This window comes from Pleurodeles waltl, chromosome 6 (genome assembly GCF_031143425.1).
Source record: "Pleurodeles waltl isolate 20211129_DDA chromosome 6, aPleWal1.hap1.20221129, whole genome shotgun sequence".
Classification (NCBI taxonomy): domain Eukaryota; kingdom Metazoa; phylum Chordata; class Amphibia; order Caudata; family Salamandridae; genus Pleurodeles; species Pleurodeles waltl.
Genome location: NC_090445.1, coordinates 1,264,427,683 through 1,264,452,246, shown reverse-complemented (window position 1 = coordinate 1,264,452,246; position 24,564 = coordinate 1,264,427,683).

Here is a 24,564-nt window from a genome sequence, read left to right as displayed (position 1 = left end):
TTCCAGTCGCGGGCACTTGGGCTAATCACAGAAGTGAAGTACCATTTTTCTGGGGAGACTTGGCGGAACGCTGAGTAGTAGGAAATTTGTGGCTCCTCTCAGATTCTAGAACTTTGTGTCATCGAAATGTGAGGAAAATGTTTTTTTTTTGCCAAATTTTGAGGTTTGCAAAGGATTCTGGGTAACAGAATCTGGTGAGAGCCCCACAAGTCACCCCATCCTGGATTCCCCTAGGTGTCTAGGTTTAAAAAATGCATAGGTTTGGTAGGTTTCCCTAGGTGGCGGCTGAGCTAGAGGCCAAAAGCTACAGCTAAGTACTGTGTAAAAAACAGCTCTGATTTCTTTGGAAAAATGTGATGTGTCCACGTTGTGTTTTGGGGGCATTTCCTGTCGCGGGCACTAGTGATACCCACACAAGTGAGGAACAATTTTTATCGGGAGACTTGGGGGAACACTGGGTAGGAGGAAATTTGTGGCTCCTCTCAGATTCCAGAACTTTCTGTCACCGAAATGTGATGAAAAACTGTTTTGTTTTTTTTGCCAGATTTTCAGGTTTGCAAAGGATTCTGAGTAACAGAACCTGGTGAGAGCCCCACAAGACACCACATCTTGGATTCCTCTAGGTGTCTAGTTTTAAGAAATGCACAGGTTTGGTAGGTTTCCCTAGGTTGCAGCTGAACTACAGGCCGAAATCCAAAGCTAGGCACTTTGTAAAAAAATAGCTCTGATTTCTTTGGAAAATGTGATGTGTCCACGTTGTGTTTTGGGTCATTTCCTGTCGGGGCACTAGGCCTACCCACACAAGTGAGACACCATTTTTATCTGGAGATTTCGGGGAATGCTGGGTAGTAGGTAATTTGTGGCTTCTCTCAGATTCCAGAAATTTCTGTCACCAAAATGTGAGGAAAAAGAGTTTTTTTTTGCCAAATTTTGAGGTTTGCAAAGGATTCTGGGTAACAGAACCTGGTGAGAACTCCACAAGTCACCCCATTTCAATTTCCCAAGGTGTCCAGTTTTTAAAGATGCACAGGTTTGGTAGATTCCCCTAGGTGGCGGCTGAGCTAGATGCCAAAATCCACAGCTAGGCACTTTGTAAAAAACAGATCTGATTTCTTTGGGAAAATGTGATGTGTTAACGTTGTGTTTTGGGGGTATTTCCAGTCGCGGGCACTAGGGCTACCCACAGAAGTGAGGTACCATTTTTCTGGGGAGACTTGGTGGAACGCTGAGTAGTAGGACATTTGTGGCTCCTCTCAGATTCTAGAACTTTGTGTCATCGAAATGTGAGGAAAATGGGGTTTTTTTGTCACATTTTGAGGTTTGCAAAGGATTCTGGGCAACAGAACCTGGTGTGAGCCCCACAAGTCACCCCATCTTGGATTCCCCTAGGTGTCTAGGTTTAAAAAATGCATAGGTTTGGTAGGTTTCCCTAGATGGCGGCTGAACTAGAGGCCAAAAGCTGCAGCTACTAAGCACTGTGTAAAAAACAGCTCTTATTTCTTTGGAAAAATGTGATGTGTCCACGTTGTGTTTTGGGGGCATTTCCTGTTGCGGGCACTAGTGATACCCACACAAGTGAGGAACAATTTTTATCGGGAGACTTGGGGGAACACTGGGTAGGAGGAAATTTGTGGCTCCTCTCAGATTCCAGAACTTTCTGTCACCGAAATGTGAGGAAAAACTGTTTTGTTTTTATGCCAGATTTTCAGGTTTGCAAAGGATTCTGAGTAACAGAACCTGGTGAGAGCCCCACAGGACACCACATCTTGGATTCCCCTAGGTGTCTAGTTTTAAGAAATGCACAGGTTTGGTAGGAGTCCCTAGGTTGCAGCTCAACTACAGGCCGAAATCCACAGCTAGGCACTTTGTAAAAAAATAGCTCTGATTTCTTTGGAAAATGTGATGTGTCCACGTTGTGTTTTGGGTCATTTCCTGTCGGGGCACTAGGCCTACCCACACAAGTGAGACACCATTTTTATCTGGAGATTTCGGGGAATGCTAGGTAGTAGATAATTTGTGGCTTCTCTCAGATTCCAGAAATTTCTGTCACCAAAATGTGAGGAAAAAGAGGTTTTTTTTGCCAAATTTTGAGGTTTGCAAAGGATTCTGGGTAACAGAACCTGGTGAGAACTCCACAAGTCACCCCATTTCAATTCCCCAAGGTGTCCAGTTTTTAAAGATGCACAGGTTTGGTAGATTCCCCTAGGTGGCGGCTGAGCTAGATGCCAAAATCCACAGCTAGGCACTTTGTAAAAAACAGATCTGATTTCTTTGGGAAAATGTGATGTTTTAACGTTGTGTTTTGGGGGTATTTCCAGTCGCGGGCACTAGGGCTACCCACAGAAGTGAGGTACCATTTTTCTGGGGAGACTTGGCAGAACGCTGAGTAGTAGGACATTTGTGGCTCCTCTCAGATTCTAGAACTTTGTGTCATCGAAATGTGAGGAAAATGTTTTTTTTTGCCACATTTTGAGGTTTGCAAAGGATTCTGGGCAACAGAACCTGGTGAGAGCCCCACAAGTCACCCCATCTTGGATTCCCCTAGGTATCTAGGTTTCAAAAATACATCAGTTTGGTAGGTTTCCCTAGATGGCGGCTGAACTAGAGGACAAAAGCTACAGCTACTAACCACTGTGTAAAAAAGAGCTCTGATTTCTTTGGAAAATGTGATGTGTCCACGTTGTTTTTTGGGTCATTTCCTGTCGGGGCACTAGGCCTACCCACACAAGTGAGGCACCATTTTTATCTGGAGATTTCGTGGAATGCTGGGTAGTAGGTAATTTGTGGCTTCTCTCAGATTCCAGAAATTTCTGTCACCAAAATGTGAGGAAAAAGAGGGTTTTTTTGCCAAATTTTGAGGTTTGCAAAGGATTCTGAGTAACAGAACCTTGTGAGAACCCCACAAGTCACCCCATTTCGATTCCCCAAGGTGTCCAGTTTTTAAAGATGCACAGGTTTGGTAGATTCCCCTAGGTGGCGGCTGAGCTAGATGCCAAAATCCACAGCTAGGCACTTTGTAAAAAACAGATCTGATTTCTTTGGGAAAATGTGATATGTTAACGTTGTGTTTTGGGGGTATTTCCAGTCGCGGGCACTAGGGCTACCCACAGAAGTGAGGTACCATTTTTCTGGGGAGACTTGGCGGAACGCTGAGTAGTAGGACATTTGTGGCTCCTCTCAGATTCTAGAACTTTGTGTCATCGAAATGTGAGGAAAATGGGTTTTTTTTTCCACATTTTGAGGTTTGCAAAGGATTCTGGGCAACAGAACCTGGTGAGAGCCCCACAAGTCACCCCATCTTGGATTCCCCTAGGTGTCTAGGTTTCAAAAATGCATAGGTTTGGTAGGTTTCCCTAGATGGCGGCTGAACTAGAGGCCAAAAGCTACAGCTACTAAGCACTGTGTAAAAAACAGCTCTGATTTCTTTGGAAAAATGTGATGTGTCCACGTTGTGTTTTGGGGGCATTTCCTGTCGGGGGCACTAGTGATACCCACACAAGTGAGGAACAATTTTTATCGGGAGACTTGGGGGAACACTGGGTAGGAGGAAATTTGTGGCTCCTCTCAGATTCCAGAACTTTCTGTCACCGAAATGTGAGGAAAAACTGTTTTTTTTTTATGCCAGATTTTCAGGTTTCCAAAGGATTCTGAGTAACAGAACCTGGTGAGAGCCCCACAGGACACCACATCTTGGATTCCTCTAGGTGTCTAGTTTTAAGAAATGCACAGGTTTGGTAGGTTTCCCTAGGTTGCAGCTGAACTACAGGCCGAAATCCACAGCTAGGCACTTTGTAAAAAAATAGCTCTGATTTCTTTGGAAAATGTGATGTGTCCACGTTGTGTTTTGGGTCATTTCCTGTCGGGGCACTAGGCCTACCCACACAAGTGAGGCACCATTTTTATCTGGAGATTTCGGGGAATGCTGGGTAGTAGGTAATTTGTGGCTTCTCTCAGATTCCAGAAATTTCTGTCACCAAAATGTGAGGAAAAAGAGTTTTTTTTTTGCCAAATTTTGAGGTTTGCAAAGGATTCTGGGTAACAGAACCTGGTGAGAACTCCACAAGTCACCCCATTTCAATTCCCCAAGGTGTCCAGTTTTTAAAGATGCACAGGTTTGGTAGATTCCCCTAGGTGGCGGCTGAGCTAGATGCCAAAATCCACAGCTAGGCACTTTGTAAAAAACAGATCTGATTTCTTTGGGAAAATGTGATGTGTTAACGTTGTGTTTTGGGGGTATTTCCAGTCGCGGGCACTAGGGCTAATCTCAGAAGTGAAGTACCATTTTTCTGGGGAGACTTGGCGGAACACTGAGTAGTAGGAAATTTGTGGCTCCTCTCAGATTCTAGAACTTTGTGTCATCGAAATGTGAGGAAAATGTTTTTTTTTGCCAAATTTTGAGGTTTGCAAAGGATTCTGGGTAACAGAATCTGGTGAGAACCCCACAAGTCACCCCATCCTTGATTCCCCTAGGTGTCTAGGTTTAAAAAATGCAAAGGTTTGGTAGGTTTCCCTAGGTGGCGGCTGAGGTACAGGCCAAAAGCTACAGCTAAGTACTGTGTAAAAAACAGCTCTGATTTCTTTGGAAAAATTTGATGTGTCCACTTTGTGTTTTGGGGGCATTTCCTGTCGCGGGCACTAGTGATACCTACACAAGTGAGGAACAATTTTTATCTGGAGACTTGGGGGAACACTGGGTAGGAGGAAATTTGTGGCTCCTCTCAGATTCCAGAACTTTCTGTCACCGAAATTTGAGGAAAAACTGTTTTTTTTTTTTTGCCAGATTTTCAGGTTTGCAAAGGATTCTGAGTAACAGAACCTGGTGAGAGCCCCACAAGACACCACATCTTGGATTCCTCTAGGTGTCTAGTTTTAAGAAATGCACAGGTTTGGTAGGTTTCCCTAGGTTGCAGCTGAACTACAGGACGAAATCCACAGCTAGGCACTTTGTAAAAAAATAGCTGTCATTTCTTTGGAAAATGTGATGTGTCACGTTGTGTTTTGGGTCATTTCCTGTCGCAGGCACTAGGCCTACCCACACAAGTGAGGCACCATTTTTATCTGGAGATTTCGGGGAATGCTGGGTAGTAGGTAATTTGTGGCTTCTCTCAGATTCCAGAAAATTCTGTCACCAAAATGTGAGGAAAAAGAGGTTTTTTTCGCCAAATTTTGAGGTTTGCAAAGGATTCTGGGTAACAGAACATTGTGAGAACCCCACAAGTCACCCCATTTCGATTCCCCAAGGTGTCCAGTTTTTAAAGATGCACAGGTTTGGTAGATTTCCCTAGGTGGCGGCTGAGCTAGATGCCAAAAATCCACAGCTAGGCACTTTGTAAAAAACAGATCTGATTTCTTTGGGAAAATGTGATGTGTTAACTTTGTGTTTTGGGGGTATTTCAAGTCGCGGGCACTAAGGCTACCCACAGAAGTGAGGTACCATTTTTCTGGGGAGACTTGGCGGAACGCTGAGTAGTAGGACATTTGTGGCTCCTCTCAGATTCTAGAACTTTGTGTCATCGAAATGTGAAGAATATGTTTTTTTTTTGCCACATTTTGAGGTTTGCAAAGGATTCTGGGCAACAGAACCTGGTGAGAGCCCCACAAGTCACCCCATCTTGGATTCCCCTAGGTGTCTAGGTTTCAAAAATGCATAGGTTTGGTAGGTTTCCCTAGATGGCGGCTGAACTAGAGGCCAAAAGCTACAGCTACTAAGCACTGTGTAAAAAACAGCTCTGATTTCTTTGGAAAAATGTGATGTGTCCACGTTGTGTTTTGGGGGCATTTCCTGTCGCGGGCACTAGTGATACCCACACAAGTGTGGAACAATTTTTATCGGGAGACTTGGGGGAACACTGGGTAGGAGGAAATTTGTGGCTCCTCTCAGATTCCAGAACTTTCTGTCACCGAAATGTGAGGAAAAACTGTTTTTTTTATGCCAGATTTTCAGGTTTGCAAAGGATTCTGAGTAACAGAACCTGGTGAGAGCCCCACAGGACACCACATCTTGGATTCCTCTAGGTGTCTAGTTATAAGAAATGCACAGGTTTGGTAGGTTTCCCTAGGTTGCAGCTGAACTACAGGCCGAAATCCACAGCTAGGCACTTTGTAAAAAAATAGCTCTGATTTCTTTGGAAAATGTGATGTTTCCACGTTGTGTTTTGGGTCATTTCCTGTCGGGGCACTAGGCCTACCCACACAAGTGAGACACCATTTTTATCTGGAGATTTCGGGGAATGCTGGGTAGTAGGTAATTTGTGGCTTCTCTCAGATTCCAGAAATTTCTGTCACCAAAATGTGAGGAAAAAGAGGTTTTTTTTGCCAAATTTTGAGGTTTGCAAAGGATTCTGGGTAACAGAACCTTGTGAGAACCCCACAAGTCACCCCATTTCGATTCCCCAAGGTGTCCAGTTTTTAAAGATGCACAGGTTTGGTAGATTCCCCTAGGTGGCGGCTGAGCTAGATGCCAAAATCCACAGCTAGGCACTTTGTAAAAAACAGATCTGATTTCTTTGGGAAAATGTGATGTGTTAACGTTGTGTTTTGGGGGTATTTCCAGTCGCGGGCACTAGGGCTACCCACAGAAGTGAGGGACCATTTTTCTGGGGAGACTTGGCGGAACGCTGAGTAGTAGGACATTTGTGGCTCCTCTCAGATTCTAGAACGTTGTGTCATCGAAATGTGAGGAAAATGGGGTTTTTTTCCACATTTTGAGGTTTGCAAAGGATTCTGGGCAACAGAACCTGGTGAGAGCCCCACAAGTCACCCCATCTTGGATTCCCCTAGGTGTCTAGGTTTCAAAAATGCATAGGTTTGGTAGGTTTCCCTAGATGGCGGCTGAACTAGAGGCCAAAAGTTACAGCTACTAAGCACGGTGTAAAAAACAGCTCTGATTTCTTTGGAAAAATGTGATGTGTCCACGTTGTGTTTTGGGGGCATTTCCTGTCGCGGGCACTAGTGATACCCACACAAGTGAGGAACAATTTTTATCGGGAGACTTGGGGGAACACTGGGTAGGAGGATATTTGTGGCTCCTCTCAGATTCCAGAACTTTCTGTAACCGAAATGTGAGGAAAAACAGTTTTTTTTTAATGCCAGATTTTCAGGTTTGCAAAGGATTCTGAGTAACAGAACCTGGTGAGAGCCCCACAGGACACCACATCTTGGATTCCTCTAGGTGTCTAGTTTTAAGAAATGCACAGGTTTGGTAGGAGTCCCTAGGTTGCAGCTGAACTACAGGCCGAAATCCACAGCTAGGCACTTTGTAAAAAAATAGCTCTGATTTCTTTGGAAAATGTGATGTGTCCACGTTGTGTTTTGGGTCATTTCCTGTCGGGGCACTAGGCCTACCCACACAAGTGAGGCACCATTTTTATCTGGAGATTTCAGGGAATGCTGGGTAGTAGGTAATTTGTGGCTTCTCTCAGTTTCCAGAAATTTCTGTCACCAAAATGTGAGGAAAAAGAGGTTTTTTTTGCCAAATTTTGAGGTTTGCAAAGGATTCTGGGTAACAGAACCTGGTGAGAACTCCACAAGTCACCCCATTTCAATTCCCCAAGGTGTCCAGTTTTTAAAGATGCACAGGTTTGGTAGATTCCCCTAGGTGGCGGCTGAGCTAGATGCCAAAATCCACAGCTAGGTACTTTGTAAAAAACAGATCTGATTTCTTTGGGAAAATGTGATGTGTTAATGTTGTGTTTTGGGGGTATTTCCAGTCGCGGGCACTAGGGCTAATCACAGAAGTGAAGTACCATTTTTCTGGGGAGACTTGGTGGAACGCTGAGTAGTAAGAAATTTGTGGCTCCTCTCAGATTCTAGAACTTTGTGTCATCGAAATGTGAGGAAAATGTTTTTTTTTGGCCAAATTTTGAGGTTTGCAAAGGATTCTGGGTAACAGAATCTGGTGAGAGCCCCACAAGTCACCCCATCCTGGATTCCCCTAGGTGTCTAGGTTTAAAAAATGAATAGGTTTGGTAGGTATCCCTAGGTGGCGTCTGAGCTAGAGGCCAAAAGCTACAGCTAAGTACTGTGTAAAAAACAGCTCTGATTTCTTTGGAAAAATGTGATGTGTCCACGTTGTGTTTTGGGGGCATTTCCTGTCGCGGGCACTAGTGATACCCACACAAGTGAGGAACAATTTTTATCGGGAGACTTGGGGGAACACTGGGTAGGAGGAAATTTGTGGCTCCTCTCAGATTCCAGAACTTTCTGTCACCGAAATGTGAGGAAAAACTGTTTTGTTTTTTTTGCCAGATTTTCAGGTTTGCAAAGTATTCTGAGTAACAGAACCTGGTGAGAGCCCCACAAGACACCACATCTTGGATTCCTCTAGGTGTCTAGTTTTAAGAAATGCACAGGTTTGGTAGGTTTCCCTAGGTTGCAGCTGAACTACAGGCCGAAATCCACAGCTAGGCACTTTGTAAAAAAATAGCTCTAATTTCTTGGAAAATGTGATGTGTCACGTTGTGTTTTGGGTCATTTCCTGTCGCAGGCACTAGGCCTACCCACACCAGTGAGGCACCATTTTTATCTGGAGATTTCGTGGAATGCTGGGTAGTAGGTAATTTGTGGCTTCTCTCAGATTCCAGAGATTTCTGTCACCAAATTTGAGGAAAAAGAGGTTTTTTTTGCCAAATTTTGAGGTTTGCAAAGGATTCTGGGTAACAGAACCTTGTGAGAACCCCACAAGTCACCCCATTTCGATTCCCCAAGGTGTCCAGTTTTTAAAGATGCACAGGTTTGGTAGATTCCCCTAGGTGGCGGCTGAGCTAGATGCCAAAATCCACAGCTAGGCACTTTGTAAAAAATAGATCTGATTTCTTTGGGAAAATGTGATGTGTTAACGTTGTGTTTTGGGGGTATTTCCAGTCGCGGGCACTAGGGCTACCCACAGAAGTGAGGTACCATTTTTCTGGGGAGACTTGGCGGAACGCTGAGTAGTAGGACATTTGTGGCTCCTCTCAGATTCTAGAACTTTGTGTCATCGAAATGTGAGGAAAATGTTTTTTTTTTCTCCACATTTTGAGGTTTGCAAAGGATTCTGGGCAACAGAACCTGGTGAGAGCCCCACAAGTCACCCCATCTTGGATTCCCCTAGGTGTCTAGGTTTCAAAAATGCATAGGTTTGGTAGGTTTCCCTAGATGGCGGCTGAACTAGAGGCCAAAAGCTACAGCTACTAAGCACTGTGTAAAAAACAGCTCTGATTTCTTTGGAAAAATGTGATGTGTCCACGTTGTGTTTTGGGGGAATTTCCTGTCGCGGGCACTAGTGATACCCACACAAGTGAGGAACAATTTTTATCGGGAGGCTTGGGGGAACACTGGGTAGGAGGAAATTTGTGGCTCCTCTCAGATTCCAGAACTTTCTGTCACCGAAATGTGAGGAAAAACTGTTTTTTTTTTATGCCAGATTTTCAGGTTTCCAAAGGATTCTGAGTAACAGAACCTGGTGAGAGCCCCACAGGACACCACATCTTGGATTCCTCTAGGTGTCTAGGTTTAAAAAATACATCAGTTTGGTAGGTTTCCCTAGATGGCGGCTGAACTAGAGGACAAAAGCTACAGCTACTAACCACTGTGTAAAAAAGAGCACTGATTTCTTTGGAAAATGTGATGTGTCCACGTTGTGTTTTGGGTCATTTCCTGTCGGGGCACTAGGCCTACCCACACAAGTGAGGCACCATTTTTGTCTGGAGATTTCGGGGAATGCTGGGTAGTAGGTAATTTGTGGCTTCTCTCAGATTCCAGAAATTTCTGTCACCAAAATGTGAGGAAAAAGAGGTTTTTTTTGCCAAATTTTGAGGTTTGCAAAGGATTCTGGGTAACACAACCTTGTGAGAACCCCACAAGTCACCCCATTTCGATTCCCCAAGGTGTCCAGTTTTTAAAGATGCACAGGTTTGGTAGATTCCCCTAGGTGGCGGCTGAGCTAGATGCCAAAATCCACAGCTAGGCACTTTGTAAAAAAGCAGATCTGATTTCTTTGGGAAAATGTGATGTGTTAACGTTGTGTTTTGGGGGTATTTCCAGTCGCGGGCACTAGGGCTACCCACAGAAGTGAGGTACCATTTTTCTGGGGAGACTTGGCGGAACGCTGAGTAGTAGGACATTTGTGGCTCCTCTCAGATTCTAGAACTTTGTGTCATCGAAATGTGAGGAAAATGGTTTTTTTTTTGCCACATTTTGAGGTTTGCAAAGGATTCTGGGCAACAGAACCTGGTGAGAGCCCCACAAGTCACCCCATCTTGGATTCCCCTAGGTGTCTAGGTTTCAAAAATGCATAGGTTTGGTAGGTTTCCCTAGATGGCGGCTGAACTAGAGGCCAAAAGCTACAGCTACTAAGCACTGTGTAAAAAACAGCTCTGATTTCTTTGGAAAAATGTGATCTGTCCACGTTGTGTTTTGGGGGCATTTCCTGTCACGGGCACTAGTGATACCCACACAAGTGAGGCACCATTTTTATCTGGAGATTTCGGGGAATGCTGGGTAGTAGGTAATTTGTGGCTTCTCTCAGATTCCAGAAATTTCTGTCACCGAAATGTGAGGAAAAACTGTTTTTTTTTATGCCAGATTTTCAGGTTTCCAAAGGATTCTGAGTAACAGAACCTGGTGAGAGCCCCACAGGACACCACATCTTGGATTCCTCTAGGTGTCTAGTTTTAAGAAATGCACAGGTTTGGTAGGTTTCCCTAGGTTGCAGCTGAACTACAGGCCGAAATCCACAGCTAAGCACTTTGTAAAAAAATAGCTCTGATTTCTTTGGAAAATGTGATGTGTCCACGTTGTGTTTTGGGTCATTTCCTGTCGGGGCACTAGGCCTACCCACACAAGTGAGACACCATTTTTATCTGGAGATTTCGGGGAATGCTGGGTAGTAGGTAATATGTGGCTTCTCTCAGATTCCAGAAATTTCTATCACCAAAATGTGAGGAAAAATAGGTTTTTTTTTGCCAAATTTTGAGGTTTGCAAAGGATTCTGGGTAACAGAACCTGGTGAGAACTCCACAAGTCACCCCATTTCAATTTCCCAAGGTGTCCAGTTTTTAAAGATGCACAGGTTTGGTAGATTCCCCTAGGTGGCGGCTGAGCTAGATGCCAAAATCCACAGCTAGGCACTTTGTAAAAAACAGATCTGATTTCTTTGGGAAAATGTGATGTGTTAACGTTGTGTTTTGGGGGTATTTCCAGTCGCGGCCACTAGGGCTACCCACAGAAGTGAGGTACCATTTTTCTGGGGAGACTTGGCGGAACGCTGAGTAGTAGGACATTTGTGGCTCCTCTCAGATTCTAGAACTTTGTGTCATCGAAATGTGAGGAAAATGGGTTTTTTTTTGCCACATTTTGAGGTTTGCAAAGGATTCTGGGCAACAGAACCTGGTGTGAGCCCCACAAGTCACCCCATCTTGGATTCCCCTAGGTGTCTAGGTTTCAAAAATGCATAGGTTTGGTAGGTTTCCCTAGATGGCGGCTGAACTAGAGGCCAAAAGCTGCAGCTACTAAGCACTGTGTAAAAAACAGCTCTTATTTCTTTGGAAAAATGTGATGTGTCCACGTTGTGTTTTGGGGGCATTTCCTGTCGCGGGCACTAGTGATACCCACACAAGTGAGGAACAATTTTTATCGGGAGACTTGTGGGAACACTCGGTAGGAGGAAATTTGTGGCTCCTCTCAGATTCCAGAACTTTCTGTCACCGAAACGTGAGGAAAAACTGTTTTTTTTTTTTGCCAGATTTTCAGGTTTCCAAAGGATTCTGAGTAACAGAACCTGGTGAGAGCCCCACAGGACACCACATCTTGGATTCCTCTAGGTGTCTAGTTTTAAGAAATGCACAGGTTTGGTAGGTTTCCCTAGGTTGCAGCTGAACTACAGGCCGAAATCCACAGCTAGGCACTTTGTAAAAAAATAGCTCTAATTTCTTGGAAAATGTGATGTGTCACGTTGTGTTTTGGGTCATTTCCTGTCGCAGGCACTAGGCCTACCCACAGAAGTGAGGCACCATTTTTATCTGGAGATTTCGTGGAATGCTGGGTAGTAGGTAATTTGTGGCTTCTCTCAGATTCCAGAAATTTCTGTCACCAAAATGTGAGGAAAAAGAGGTTTCTTTTGCCAAATTTTGAGGTTTGCAAAGGATTCTGGGTAACAGAACCTTGTGAGAACCCCACAAGTCACCCCATTTCGATTCCCCAAGGTGTCCAGTTTTTAAAGATGCACAGGTTTGGTAGATTCCCCTAGGTGGCGGCTGAGCTAGATGCCAAAATCCACAGCTAGGCACTTTGTAAAAAACAGATCTGATTTCTTTGGGAAAATGTGATGTGTTAACGTTGTGTTTTGGGGGTATTTCCAGTCGCGGGCACTAGGGCAACCCACAGAAGTGAGGTACCATTTTTCTGGGGAGACTTGGCGGAACGCTGAGTAGTAGGACATTTGTGGCTCCTCTCAGATTCTAGAACTTTGTGTCATCGAAATGTGAGGAAAATGTTTTTTTTTTGCCACATTTTGAGGTTTGCAAAGGATTCTGGGCAACAGAACCTGGTGAGAGCCCCACAAGTCACCCCATCTTGGATTCCCCTAGGTGTCTAGGTTTCAAAAATACATCAGTTTGGTAGGTTTCCCTAGATGGCGGCGGAACTAGAGGACAAAAGCTACAGCTACTAATCACTGTGTAAAAAAGAGCTCTGATTTCTTTGGAAAATGTGATGTGTCCACGTTGTGTTTTGGGTCATTTCCTGTCGGGGCACTAGGCCTACCCACACAAGTGAGGCACCATTTTTATCTGGAGATTTCGTGGAATGCTGGGTAGTAGGTAATTTGTGGCTTCTCTCAGATTCCAGAAATTTCTGTCACCAAAATGTGAGGAAAAAGAGGGTTTTTTTGCCAAATTTTGAGGTTTGCAAAGGATTCTGGGTAACAGAACCTTGTGAGAACCCCACAAGTCACCCCATTTCGATTCCCCAAGGTGTCCAGTTTTTAAAGATGCACAGGTTTGGTAGATTCCCCTAGGTGGCGGCTGAGCTAGATGCCAAAATCCACAGCTAGGCACTTTGTAAAAAACAGATCTGATTTCTTTGGGAAAATGTGATATGTTAACGTTGTGTTTTGGGGGTATTTCCAGTCGCGGGCACTAGGGCAACCCACAGAAGTGAGGTACCATTTTTCTGGGGAGACTTGGCGGAATGCTGAGTAGTAGGACATTTGTGGCTCCTCTCAGATTCTAGAACTTTGTGTCATCGAAATGTGAGGAAAATGTTTTTTTTTTGCCACATTTTGAGGTTTGCAAAGGATTCTGGGCAACAGAACCTGGTGAGAGCCCCACAAGTCACCCCATCTTGGATTCCCCTAGGTGTCTAGGTTTCAAAAATACATCAGTTAGGTAGGTTTCCCTAGATGGCGGCGGAACTAGAGGACAAAAGCTACAGCTACTAATCACTGTGTAAAAAAGAGCTCTGATTTCTTTGGAAAATGTGATGTGTCCACGTTGTGTTTTGGGTCATTTCCTGTCGGGGCACTAGGCCTACCCACACAAGTGAGGCACCATTTTTATCTGGAGATTTCGTGGAATGCTGGGTAGTAGGTAATTTGTGGCTTCTCTCAGATTCCAGAAATTTCTGTCACCAAAATGTGAGGAAAAAGAGGGTTTTTTTGCCAAATTTTGAGGTTTGCAAAGGATTCTGGGTAACAGAACCTTGTGAGAACCCCACAAGTCACCCCATTTCGATTCCCCAAGGTGTCCAGTTTTTAAAGATGCACAGGTTTGGTAGATTCCCCTAGGTGGCGGCTGAGCTAGATGCCAAAATCCACAGCTAGGCACTTTGTAAAAAACAGATCTGATTTCTTTGGGAAAATGTGATATGTTAACGTTGTGTTTTGGGGGTATTTCCAGTCGCGGGCACTAGGGCTACCCACAGAAGTGAGGTACCATTTTTCTGGGGAGACTTGGCGGAACGCTGAGTAGTAGGACATTTGTGGCTCCTCTCAGATTCTAGAACTTTTTGTCATCGAAATGTGAGGAAAATGGGGTTTTTTTGCCACATTTTGAGGTTTGCAAAGGATTCTGGGCAACAGAACCTGGTGAGAGCCCCACAAGTCACCCCATCTTGGATTCCCCTAGGTGTCTAGGTTTCAAAAATGCATCGGTTTGGTAGGTTTCCCTAGATGGCGGCTGAACTAGAGGCCAAAAGCTACAGCTACTAAGCACTGTGTAAAAAACAGCTCTGATTTCTTTGGAAAAATGTGATGTGTCCACGTTGTGTTTTGGGGGCATTTCCTGTCGCGGGCACTAGTGATACCCACACAAGTGAGGAACAATTTTTATCGGGAGACTTGGGGGAACACTAAGTAGGAAGAAATTTGTGGCTCCTCTCAGATTCCAGAACTTTCTGTCACCGAAATGTGAGGAAAAACTGTTTTTTTTTTTTGCCAGATTTTCAGGTTTCCAAAGGATTCTGAGTAACAGAACCTGGTGAGAGCCCCACAGGACACCACATCTTGGATTCCTCTAGGTGTCTAGTTTTAAGAAATGCACAGGTTTGGTAGGTTTCCCTAGGTTGCAGCTGAACTACAGGCCGAAATCCACAGCTAGGCACTTTGTAAAAAAATAGCTCTAATTTCTTGGAAAATGTGATGTGTCACGTTGTGTTTTGGGTCATTTCCTGTCGCAGGCACTAGGCCTACCCACACAAGTGAGGCACCATTTTTATCTGGAGATTTCGTGGAATGCTGGGTAGTAGGTAATTTGTGGCTTCTCTCAGATTCCAGAAATTTCTGTCACCAAAATGTGAGGAAAAAGAGGTTTCTTTTGCCAAATTTTGAGGTTTGCAAAGGATTCTGGGTAACAGAACCTTGTGAGAACCCCACAAGTCACCGCATTTCGATTCCCCAAGGTGTCCAGTTTTTAAAGATGCACAGGTTTGGTAGATTCCCCTAGGTGGCGGCTGAGCTAGATGCCAAAATCCACAGCTAGGCACTTTGTAAAAAACAGATCTGATTTCTTTGGGAAAATGTGATGTGTTAACGTTGTGTTTTGGGGGTATTTCCAGTCGCGGGCACTAGGGCAACCCACAGAAGTGAGGTACCATTTTTCTGGGGAGACTTGGCGGAATGCTGAGTAGTAGGACATTTGTGGCTCCTCTCAGATTCTAGAACTTTGTGTCATCGAAATGTGAGGAAAATGTTTTTTTTTTGCCACATTTTGAGGTTTGCAAAGGATTCTGGGCAACAGAACCTGGTGAGAGCCCCACAAGTCACCCCATCTTGGATTCCCCTAGGTGTCTAGGTTTCAAAAATACATCAGTTTGGTAGGTTTCCCTAGATGGCGGCGGAACTAGAGGACAAAAGCTACAGCTACTAATCACTGTGTAAAAAAGAGCTCTGATTTCTTTGGAAAATGTGATGTGTCCACGTTGTGTTTTGGGTCATTTCCTGTCGGGGCACTAGGCCTACCTACACAAGTGAGGCACCATTTTTATCTGGAGATTTCGTGGAATGCTGGGTAGTAGGTAATTTGTGGCTTCTCTCAGATTCCAGAAATTTCTGTCACCAAAATGTGAGGAAAAAGAGGGTTTTTTTGCCAAATTTTGAGGTTTGCAAAGGATTCTGGGTAACAGAACCTTGTGAGAACCCCACAAGTCACCCCATTTCGATTCCCCAAGGTGTCCAGTTTTTAAAGATGCACAGGTTTGGTAGATTCCCCTAGGTGGCGGCTGAGCTAGATGCCAAAATCCACAGCTAGGCACTTTGTAAAAAACAGATCTGATTTCTTTGGGAAAATGTGATATGTTAACGTTGTGTTTTGGGGGTATTTCCAGTCGCGGGCACTAGGGCAACCCACAGAAGTGAGGTACCATTTTTCTGGGGAGACTTGGCGGAATGCTGAGTAGTAGGACATTTGTGGCTCCTCTCAGATTCTAGAACTTTGTGTCATCGAAATGTGAGAAAATGTTTTTTTTTTTGCCACATTTTGAGGTTTGCAAAGGATTCTGGGCAACAGAACCTGGTGAGAGCCCCACAAGTCACCCCATCTTGGATTCCCCTAGGTGTCTAGGTTTCAAAAATACATCAGTTTGGTAGGTTTCCCTAGATGGCGGCGGAACTAGAGGACAAAAGCTACAGCTACTAATCACTGTGTAAAAAAGAGCTCTGATTTCTTTGGAAAATGTGATGTGTCCACGTTGTGTTTTGGGTCATTTCCTGTCGGGGCACTAGGCCTACCCACACAAGTGAGGCACCATTTTTATCTGGAGATTTCGTGGAATGCTGGGTAGTAGGTAATTTGTGGCTTCTCTCAGATTCCAGAAATTTCTGTCACCAAAATGTGAGGAAAAAGAGGGTTTTTTTGCCAAATTTTGAGGTTTGCAAAGGATTCTGGGTAACAGAACCTTGTGAGAACCCCACAAGTCACCCCATTTCGATTCCCCAAGGTGTCCAGTTTTTAAAGATGCACAGGTTTGGTAGATTCCCCTAGGTGGCGGCTGAGCTAGATGCCAAAATCCACAGCTAGGCACTTTGTAAAAAACAGATCTGATTTCTTTGGGAAAATGTGATATGTTAACGTTGTGTTTTGGGGGTATTTCCAGTCGCGGGCACTAGGGCTACCCACAGAAGTGAGGTACCATTTTTCTGGGGAGACTTGGCGGAACGCTGAGTAGTAGGACATTTGTGGCTCCTCTCAGATTCTAGAACTTTTTGTCATCGAAATGTGAGGAAAATAGGTTTTTTTTGCCACATTTTGAGGTTTGCAAAGGATTCTGGGCAACAGAACCTGGTGAGAGCCCCACAAGTCACCCCATCTTGGATTCCCCTAGGTGTCTAGGTTTCAAAAATGCATCGGTTTGGTAGGTTTCCCTAGATGGCGGCTGAACTAGAGGCCAAAAGCTACAGCTACTAAGCACTGTGTAAAAAACAGCTCTGATTTCTTTGGAAAAATGTGATGTGTCCACGTTGTGTTTTGGGGGCATTTCCTGTCGCGGGCACTAGTGATACCCACACAAGTGAGGAACAATTTTTATCGGGAGACTTGGGGGAACACTAAGTAGGAAGAAATTTGTGGCTCCTCTCAGATTCCAGAACTTTCTGTCACCGAAATGTGAGGAAAAACTGTTTTTTTTTTTTGCCAGATTTTCAGGTTTCCAAAGGATTCTGAGTAACAGAACCTGGTGAGAGCCCCACAGGACACCACATCTTGGATTCCTCTAGGTGTCTAGTTTTAAGAAATGCACAGGTTTGGTAGGTTTCCCTAGGTTGCAGCTGAACTACAGGCCGAAATCCACAGCTAGGCACTTTGTAAAAAAATAGCTCTAATTTCTTGGAAAATGTGATGTGTCACGTTGTGTTTTGGGTCATTTCCTGTCGCAGGCACTAGGCCTACCCACACAAGTGAGGCACCATTTTTATCTGGAGATTTCGTGGAATGCTGGGTAGTAGGTAATTTGTGGCTTCTCTCAGATTCCAGAAATTTCTGTCACCAAAATGGGAGGAAAAAGAGGTTTTTTTTGCCAAATTTTGAGGTTTGCAAAGGATTCTGGGTAACAGAACCTTGTGAGAACCCCACAAGTCACCCCATTTCGATTCCCCAAGGTGTCCAGTTTTTAAAGATGCACAGGTTTGGTAGATTCCCCTAGGTGGCGGCTGAGCTAGATGGCAAAATCCACAGCTAGGCACTTTGTAAAAAACAGATCTGATTTCTTTGGGAAAATGTGATGTGTTAACGTTGTGTTTTGGGGGTATTTCCAGTCGCGGGCACTAGGGCTACCCACAGAAGTGAGGTACCATTTTTCTGGGGAGACTTGGCGGAACGCCGAGTAGTAGGACATTTGTGGCTCCTCTCAGATTCTAGAACTTTGTGTCATCGAAATGTGAGGAAAATGGTTTTTTTTTGCCACATTTTGAGGTTTGCAAAGGATTCTGGGCAACAGAACCTGGTAAGAGCCCCACAAGTCACCCCATCTTGGATTCCCCTAGGTGTCTAGGTTTCAAAAATGCATAGGTTTGGTAGGTTTCCCTAGATGGGGGCTGAACTAGAGGCCAAAAGCTACAGCTACTAAGCACTGTGTAAAAAACAGCTCTGATTTCTTTGGAAAAATGTGATGTGTCCACGTTGTGTTTTGGGGGCATTTCCTGTCGCGGGCACTAGTGATACCCACACAAGTGAGGAACAATTTTTATCGGGAGACTTGGGGGAACACTCGGTAGGAAGAAATTTGTGGCTCCTCTCAGATTCCAGAACTTTCTGTCACCGAAATGTGAGGAAAAACTGTTTTTTTTTTTTGCCAGATTTTCAGGTTTCCAAAGGATTCTGAGTAACAGAACCTGGTGAGAGCCCCACAGGACACCACATCTTGGATTCCTCTAGGTGTCTAGTTTTAAGAAATGCACAGGTTTGGTAGGTTTCCCTAGGTTGCAGCTGAACTACAGGCCGAAATCCACAGCTAGGCACTTTGTAAAAAAATAGCTCTAATTTCTTGGAAAATGTGATGTGTCACGTTGTGTTTTGGGTCATTTCCTGTCGCAGGCACTAGGCCTACCCACACAAGTGAGGCACCATTTTTATCTGGAGATTTCGTGGAATGCTGGGTAGTAGGTAATTTGTGGCTTCTCTCAGATTCCAGAAATTTCTCTCACCAAAATGGGAGGAAAAAGAGGTTTTTTTTGCCAAATTTTGAGGTTTGCAAAGGATTCTGGGTAACAGAACCTTGTGAGAACCCCACAAGTCACCCCATTTCGATTCCCCAAGGTGTCCAGTTTTTAAAGATGCACAGGTTTGGTAGATTCCCCTAGGTGGTGGCTGAGCTAGATGGCAAAATCCACAGCTAGGCACTTTGTAAAAAACAGATCTGATTTCTTTGGGAAAATGTGATGTGTTAACGTTGTGTTTTGGGGGTATTTCCAGTCGCGGGCACTAGGGCTACCCACAGAAGTGAGGTACCATTTTTCTGGGGAGACTTGGCGGAACGCTGAGTAGTAGGACATTTGTGGCTCCTCTCAGATTCTAGAACTTTGTGTCATCGAAATGTGAGGAAAATGGTTTTTTTTTGCCACATTTTGAGGTTTGCAAAGGATTCTGGGCAACAGAACCTGGTGAGAGCCCCACAAGTCACCCCATCTTGGATTCCCCTAGGTGTCTAGGTTTCAAAAATGCATAGGTTTGGTAGGTTTCCCTAGATGGCGGCTGAACTAGAGGCCAAAAGCTACAGCTACTAAGCACTGTGTAAAAAACAGCTCTGATTTCTTTGGAAAAATGTGATGTGTCCACGTTGTGTTTTGGGGGCATTTCCTGTCGCGGGCACTAGTGATACCCACACAAGTGAGGAACAATTTTTGTCGGGAGACTTGGGGGAACACTGGGTAGGAGGAAATTTGTGGCTCCTTTCAGATTCCAGAACTTTCTGTCACCGAAATGTGAGGAAAAACTGTTTTTTTTTATGCCAGATTTTCAGGTTTCCAAAGGATTCTGAGTAACAGAACCTGGTGAGAGCCCCACAGGACACCACATCTTGGTTTCCTCTAGGTGTCTAGTTTTAAGAAATGCACAGGTTTGGTAGGTTTCCCTAGGTTGCAGCTGAACTACAGGCCGAAATCCACAGCTAGGCACTTTGTAAAAAAATAGCTCTGATTTCTTTGGAAAATGTGATGTGTCCACGTTGTGTTTTGGGTCATTTCCTGTCGGGGCACTAGGCCTACCCACACAAGTGAGACACCATTTTTATCTGGAGATTTCGGGGAATGCTGGGTAGTAGGTAATTTGTGGCTTCTCTCAGATTCCAGAAATTTCTGTCACCAAAATGTGAGGAAAAAGAGGTTTTTTTTGCCAAATTTTGAGGTTTGCAAAGGATTCTGGGTAACAGAACCTGGTGAGAACTCCACAAGTCACCCCATTTCAATTCCCCAAGGTGTCCAGTTTTTAAAGATGCACAGGTTTGGTAGATTCCCCTAGGTGGCGCCTGAGCTAGATGCCAAAATCCACAGCTAGGCACTTTGTAAAAAACAGATCTGATTTCTTTGGGAAAATGTGATGTGTTAACGTTGTGTTTTGGGGGTATTTCCAGTCGCGGGCACTAGGGCTACCCACAGAAGTGAGGTACCATTTTTCTGGGGAGACTTGGCGGAACGCTGAGTAGTAGGACATTTGTGGCTCCTCTCAGATTCTAGAACTTTGTGTCATCGAAATGTGAGGAAAATGGTTTTTTTTTGCCACATTTTGAGGTTTGCAAAGGATTCTGGGCAACAGAACCTGGTGAGAGCCCCACAAGTCACCCCATCTTGGATTCCCCTAGGTGTCTAGGTTTAAAAAATGCATAGGTTTGGTAGGTTTCCCTAGATGGTGGCTGAACTAGAGGCCAAAAGCTACAGCTACTAAGCACTGTGTAAAAAACAGCTCTGATTTCTTTGGAAAAATGTGATGTGTCCACGTTGTGTTTTGGGTCATTTCCTGTCGGGGCACTAGGCCTACCCACACAAGTGAGACACCATTTTTATCTGGAGATTTCGGGGAATGCTGGGTAGTAGATAATTTGTGGCTTCTCTCAGATTCCAGAAATTTCTGTCACCAAAATGTGAGGAAAAAGAGTTTTTTTTTGCCAAATTTTGAGGTATGCAAAGGATTCTGGGTAACAGAACCTGGTGAGAACTCCACAAGTCACCCCATTTCAATTCCCCAAGGTGTCCAGTTTTTAAAGATGCACAGGTTTGGTAGATTCCCCTAGGTGGCGGCTGAGCTAGATGCCAAAATCCACAGCTAGGCACTTTGTAAAAAACAGATCTGATTTCTTTGGGAAAATATGATGTGTTAACGTTGTGTTTTGGGGGTATTTCCAGTTGCGGGCACTAGGGCTACCCACAGAAGTGAGGTACCATTTTTCTGGGGAGACTTGGCGGAACGCTGAGTAGTAGGACATTTGTGGCTCCTCTCAGATTCTAGAACTTTTTGTCATCGAAATGTGAGGAAAATGGTTTTTTTTTGCCACATTTTGAGGTTTGCAAAGGATTCTGGGCAACAGAACCTGGTGAGAGCCACACAAGTCACCCCATCTTGGATTCCCCTAGGTGTCTAGGTTTCAAAAATACATCAGTTTGGTAGGTTTCCCTAGATGGCGGCTGAACTAGAGGACAAAAGCTACAGCTAGTAACCACTGTGTAAAAAAGAGCTCTGATTTCTTTGGAAAATGTGATGTGTCCACGTTGTGTTTTGGGTCATTTCCTGTCGGGGCACTAGGCCTACCCACACAAGTGAGGCACCATTTTTATCTGGAGATTTCGGGGAATGCTGGGTAGAAGGTAATTTGTGGCTTCTCTCAGATTCCAGAAATTTCTGTCACCAAAATGTGAGGAAAAAGAGGTTTTTGTTGCCAAATTTTGAGGTTTACAAAGGATTCTGGGCAACACAACCTTGTGAGAACCCCACAAGTCACCCCATTTCGATTCCCCAAGGTGTCCAGTTTTTAAAGATGCACAGGTTTGGTAGATTCCCCTAGGTGGCGGCTGAGCTAGATGCCAAAATCCACAGCTAGGCACTTTGTAAAAAAGCAGATCTGATTTCTTTGGGAAAATGTGATGTGTTAACGTTGTGTTTTGGGGGTATTTCCAGTCGTGGGCACTAGGGCTACCCACAGAAGTGAGGTACCATTTTTCTGGGGAGACTTGGCGGAACGCTGAGTAGTAGGACATTTGTGGCTCCTCTCAGATTCTAGAACTTTGTGTCATCGAAATGTGAGGAAAATGTTTTTTTTTTGCCACATTTTGAGGTTTGCAAAGGATTCTGGGCAACAGAACCTGGTGAGAGCCCCACAAGTCACCCCATCTTGGATTCCCCTAGGTGTCTAGTTTTCAAAAATGCATAGGTTTGGTAGGTTTCCCTAGATGGCGGCTGAACTATATGCCAAAAGCTACAGCTACTAAGCACTGTGTAAAAAACAGCTCTGATTTCTTTGGAAAAATGTGATGTGTCCACGTTGTGTTTTGGGGGCATTTCCTGTCGCGGGCACTAGTGATACCCACACAAGTGAGGAACAATTTTTATCGGGAGACTTGGGGGAACACTGGGTAGGAGGAAATTTGTGGCTCCTCTCAGATTCCAGAACTTTCTTTCACCGAAATGTGAGGAAAAACTGTTTTTTTTGTATGCCAGATTTTCAGGTTTCCAAAGGATTCTGAGTAACAGAACCTGGTGAGAGCCCCACAGGACACCACATCTTGGATTCCTCTAGGTGTCTAGTTTTAAGAAATGCACAGGTTTGGTAGGTTTCCCTAGGTTGCAGCTGAACTACAGGCCGAAATCCACAGCTAGGCACTTTGTAAAAAAATAGCTCTGATTTCTTTGGAAAATGTGATGTGTCCACGTTGTGTTTTGGGTCATTTCCTGTCGGGGCACTAGGCCTACCCACACAAGTGAGACACCATTTTTATCTGGAGATTTCGGGGAATGCTGGGTAGTAGGTAATTTGTGGCTTCTCTCAGATTCCAGAAATTTCTCTCACCAAAATGTGAGGAAAAAGATTTGTTTTTTTGCCAAATTTTGAGGTTTGCAAAGGATTCTGGGTAACAGAACCTTGTGAGAACCCCACAAGTCACCCCATTTCGATTCCCCAAGGTGTCCAGTTTTTAAAGATGCACAGGTTTGGTAGATTCCCCTAGGTGGCGGCTGAGCTAGATGGCAAAATCCACAGCTAGGCACTTTGTAAAAAACAGATCTGATTTCTTTGGGAAAATATGATGTGTTAACGTTGTGTTTTGGGGGTATTTCCAGTCGCGGGCACTAGGGCTACCCACAGAAGTGAGGTACCATTTTTCTGGGGAGACTTGGCGGAACGCTGAGTAGTAGGACATTCGTGGCTCCTCTCAGATTCTAGAACTTTGTGTCATCGAAATGTGAGGAAAATGGTTTTTTTTTGCCACATTTTGAGGTTTGCAAAGGATTCTGGGCAACAGAACCTGGTGAGAGCCCCACAAGTCACCCCATCTTGGATTCCCCTAGGTGTCTAGGTTTCAAAAATGCATAGGTTTGGTAGGTATCCATAGATGGCGGCTGAACTAGAGGCCAAAAGCTACAGCTACTAAGCACTGTGTAAAAAACAGCTCTGATTTCTTTGGAAAAATGTGATGTGTCCACGTTGTGTTTTGGGGGCATTTCCTGTCGCGGACACTAGTGATACCCACACAAGTGAGGAACAATTTTTATCGGGAGACTTGGGGGAACACTGGGTAGGAGGAAATTTGTGGCTCCTCTCAGATTCCAGAACTTTCTGTCACCGAAATGTGAGGAAAAACTGTTTTTTTAATGCCAGATTTTCAGGTTTCCAAAGGATTCTGAGTAACAGAACCTGGTGAGAGCCCCACAAGACACCACATCTTGGTTTCCTCTAGGTGTCTAGTTTTAAGAAATGCACAGGTTTGGTAGGAGTCCCTTGGTTGCAGCTGAACTACAGGCCGAAATCCACAGCTAGGCACTTTGTAAAAAAATAGCTCTGATTTCTTTGGAAAATGTGATGTGTCCACGTTGTGTTTTGGGTCATTTCCTGTCGGGGCACTAGGCCTACCCACACAAGTGAGACACCATTTTTATCTGGAGATTTCGGGGAATGCTGGGTAGTAGGTAATTTGTGGCTTCTCTCAGATTCCAGAAATTTCTGTCACCAAAATGTGAGGAAAAAGAGGTTTTTTTTGCCATATTTTGAGGTTTGCAAAGGATTCTGGGTAACAGAACCTGGTGAGAACTCCACAAGTCACCCCATTTCAATTCCCCAAGGTGTCCAGTTTTTAAAGATGCACAGGTTTGGTAGATTCCCCTAGGTGGCGCCTGAGCTAGATGCCAAAATCCACAGCTAGGCACTTTGTAAAAAACAGATCTGATTTCTTTGGGAAAATGTGATGTGTTAACGTTGTGTTTTGGGGGTATTTCCAGTCGCGGGCACTAGGGCTACCCACAGAAGTGAGGTACCATTTTTCTGGGGAGACTTGGCGGAACGCTGAGTAGTAGGACATTTGTGGCTCCTCTCAGATTCTAGAACTTTGTGTCATCGAAATGTGAGGAAAATGGGGTTTTTTTGCCACATTTTGAGGTTTGCAAAGGATTCTGGGCAACAGAACCTGGTGAGAGCCCCACAAGTCACCCCATCTTGGATTCCCCTAGGTGTCTAGGTTTAAAAAATGCATAGGTTTGGTAGGTTTCCCTAGATGGTGGCTGAACTAGAGGCCAAAAGCTACAGCTACTAAGCACTGTGTAAAAAACAGCTCTGATTTCTTTGGAAAAATGTGATGTGTCCACGTTGTGTTTTGGGGGCATTTCCTGTCGCGGGCACTAGTGATACCCACACAAGTGAGGAACAATTTTTATCGGGAGACTTGGGGGAACACTGGGTAGGATGAAATTTGTGGCTCCTCTCAGATTCCAGAACTTTCTGTCACCGAAATGTGAGGAAAAACTGTTTTTTTTTTATGCCAGATTTTCAGGTTTCCAAAGGATTCTGAGTAACAGAACCTGGTGAGAGCCCCACAGGACACCACATCTTGGATTCCTCTAGGTGTCTAGTTTTAAGAAATGCACAGGTTTGGTAGGTTTCCCTAGGTTGCAGCTGAACTAC